Here is a 3617-nt window from a genome sequence, read left to right on the forward strand (position 1 = left end):
GAGTAAAAGGGTAGAAAGGTAAATTCCCACACTCAGATATTACTTTCACTTTAATACGTATTATAGCACGTGCTTAGTGAGAGAAGTGAGATGAGAGGCGAGAATCAGAGAGAGAAAGGGCTTGCAACGCTCTGCTAGGGTTTCAACCCTTTGTGCAGATCACCACCACCACACACGGCGGAGCACCACCACTCAGAGTTCCAGACCGATCAAAAGAAGGCAAACACACTCAAGTATACTGAATAACTCTCAAACTGTATATCATTTACTGAAAAATTGCATGATACAAAGTATTTATACAAACACATACATAGTAACAGAATACCCTTCTGTTTTTGTTTATTTTCAACAAGTTCGATCTTCTGTTTGTGATGAAATTAATTGTGGAATAAATCCAGATTTTAACCTCCTTACAGGTGCAAATTTTTCTGAAATTGGTGATGTGCAGTTCATGCCTCTAATGTACTTACTAATGATTGGGTTGATTTGGAGCTATTGCTACTACCACACAAGTTACCATGGATTCTACTTTCCAAACTCCTTCACAGGATGAGGTGTTGTTGCAACAGAGTGCATGGGAGAAAAAGATCACTGCATTCATGAACAGATTGAGCAGAACTGTTGTGCTTGAGTATCCTACACTTCATATTTAACTTCTAATCTTGGTTTGCAATTTTAGTAATAGAGTGTTATTATTTTCTTTAATTTGTGTGATTAGCAATAGTAAATATACTTTATAACATGATAAAAAGTAAGTTACACCAATCATAATTTAATTAACTGATAATTAAGCACGAATATTTAAATAAAAGTGAGAATACTCCTAACAGTAGATTATATTTGATATTAGTTAAGTAGTTCTTATAGTACTGTCAATTCAAAATAGAAAAGGGTTAAAAATAAGTTTGTGATTCAAAACAAAATAAAACGCCATCTGTGGGGATCGAACCCACGACCACGTGGTTAAAAGCCACGCGCTCTACCGCTGAGCTAAGACGGCTTTGTTGATAACTGAAACAACTATTTGAAATATTTATTTAATAATACATTCCAAGAACTTGTCCAAAAATTACACATTTCAAAAAACAGAAAAGGAGATGAGAGGAATTTGAAATACGCAAATATAAAAATTTTGATATATAATTTTTTATATTAAAAGGTTTAGGTTTTGAATTACGAATTAAATTAAGTCTTCCAAATTTTAAAGTTTCATCATAGGTCCAAAAAATATCCACGAATATAATCTACTATTAGGAGTATTCTCACTTGTTATAATCATTATATGAACTGCAAACTGTATTCGTGCTAAATTATTATTTCAATTAATTAAATGTTGAATTATTTATTTATTTGTAATAATTTCACAACACAAAAATAAGCACAGTTAATTAAATTATGAGTGATAAAAGTGTATACTAAAAAATGGATAATATATAAGAATGAAAGAAATATATTTGGTTTAAACTCTCCTTTGATGCTCGTATTTGTGTGTCAATCTCAAGTGGATCATCGTTTTTTTTTCAGTCTCAATTGAGTCCATAAACTTGTAAAAATGAGCCAATTGAGTCCAAATATTTGAAACATTGATTCAATTAAGTCCTCTCCATTAAGTTTGTACATACGGCGTTTAATAGATGTTGAGCTGTAATTTTTTTTATGACGTGGCATTATGTATTAAATTAAATTAGTGATCTATTGTCCAATAATAATTCCATGTACATGTTTAAAATTTTTATATTTATCCTTATCCAAGACTGAAACAAGAAGCAGAGATTGGGAAAAGGGAGTTGAAACCCTAATCGCCCCACTGGTCGCCGCCTCTTCTCCCCCGGTACCCGCTGACCTCGACTGCCGGAAAGATTTCTCGGTTGGATCTCGTCGGCAAAGTGTTCTACGTGCGCCTCACCAATCCCTCTCTTTCTTCCTCCGATCTCCTCCGTGTCCCCGAGCCCCTTGTCTTTGTCGTTGTTGGTTCTCAATAATGGGGAAAAGTTGAATGCTTGGGTTGATTATGAAGGTGGGCCTAAGGTGATGGAAGTTAGGTTAAGCAAATGGGGTGAACAAAAGTCTTCTGATCATATGCACCGCTTCTGGATTCAATCGATGGATTTGGAGACTTTTGCATCGCTTCTGGTTCTGGAAGGATCTCAAACACTACATTACAATCATATGCATCTTCTGGAATTTTCAGTAGGCTGAATTCCCCAACTGGATTGAACATGCGAGGAATTCAGTCAAAACATCAACAGCTCCTTAAACACACTTGGAAACATTCAGCTATCAATTTTTTCTTCAAATCATAGCTCAAATTTGTTACAGGGAATTCCAACATCAATTGATAATTCATAGTTGATAATCCCCATCTGAATACATACAAATTTCATTATTAACAGAAGAACAACTTTATTTTTCCACAAAACAATCACACAACTTTATTAATAGAAACAGTTTTTAAAATAATTCAAAATTTAATTATTTTGCAAATTTATATTAATCAATAAAGAACGTAATTAACAAAGATAAAAAAAAAAGTTGTTCAAACGAACCTGCATCTGCCTAATTGAACCACTCTTCATATAGGGTTTGATTATCTTTTAAACTTGAATCAACTGGAACTATAGCAAGTTTCATTATAAGAACAATTTAGAAAATTGATTCTTTATTATGATTTTTGTGTGAGATATATGAAGAGGGTCTCAGATGCTTGTAGAGGAATGGTTATCCCATAGAACAAATCATTGAGGCCACCATTTCCAATTCAGAATCTCTTCAGAATATAAATAGCAAACTCAATAATATTATTGAAGATATAACCACACTCCTATTCCCTCTGTCTTTCCATTCTGCTTCCTCTATCCCCCAATTCTCTCTCCCATGAATTTTTTATTCCACCATTGGCAGCAAGCTCGTAAAGATGTTCTTATTTCATTCACTCTTGTTGTGAAGAAGATGGTAATGGGGAACTACCGTTCGACCATATCTTTATCAAGATTCATCCTTCACATTCGGTCCCGCTGAGAGGCTACGCTGTTGGGAGGCGTGAGAAGAATGGAGGATGGCCCTGCTGGGTTACTCATCTCTCTCTGTTTCTGCTGGGTTACCACGTGATTCTCTCTGTACCACGTTTTTCTGCTGGGTTATCCACGTATTTAAATAATTATAACTTAGTTAATTTTCTGTGCACCACGTCATCACAGGCAAACGTCGTTACTGATAAATTAACGGTGATGGCTTAATTGACTCATTTTAACAAGTTTATGGACTCGATTGAGACAAAAAAAAGCGATGACCCACTTGAGATTGACACACAAATACGAGGACCAAACAAGGGTTTAAACCAATATATTTTATTATTAAGTTTTGTGAGAGAATTTTAACATTAAGTAATAATTTCAAATTTTAATTTGAAACTAAATTAAAACTATTTTATCGTTAAGTTAGAATAAGAAACCATTAATACTTTACTATAAAATTTAATTTACATAAAAAATATTTAAAACACTAATTTAAAAATATCAAAAAGTTTAAAGATAAAATAAACATAGTATTTAGTTTATAAACTAATTATAAAATTTTAAAAATAATCTAGAATCAAACGATATATTTAACTCTAAATA

General features: G+C 33.0%; 1 non-coding gene across 1 annotated transcript; it reads right to left on the reverse strand.

The window, feature by feature from the left end:
• Window positions 1-928: 928 nt before the first annotated feature.
• TRNAK-UUU (transfer RNA lysine (anticodon UUU)) lies at window positions 929-1000 on the reverse strand. Its single transcript has one exon. It is a non-coding gene; the product is annotated as a tRNA-Lys (tRNA).
• Window positions 1001-3617: the final 2617 nt, after the last annotated feature.

Source organism: Vigna angularis, chromosome 2, assembly GCF_016808095.1.
Source record: "Vigna angularis cultivar LongXiaoDou No.4 chromosome 2, ASM1680809v1, whole genome shotgun sequence".
Lineage (NCBI taxonomy): Eukaryota > Viridiplantae > Streptophyta > Magnoliopsida > Fabales > Fabaceae > Vigna > Vigna angularis.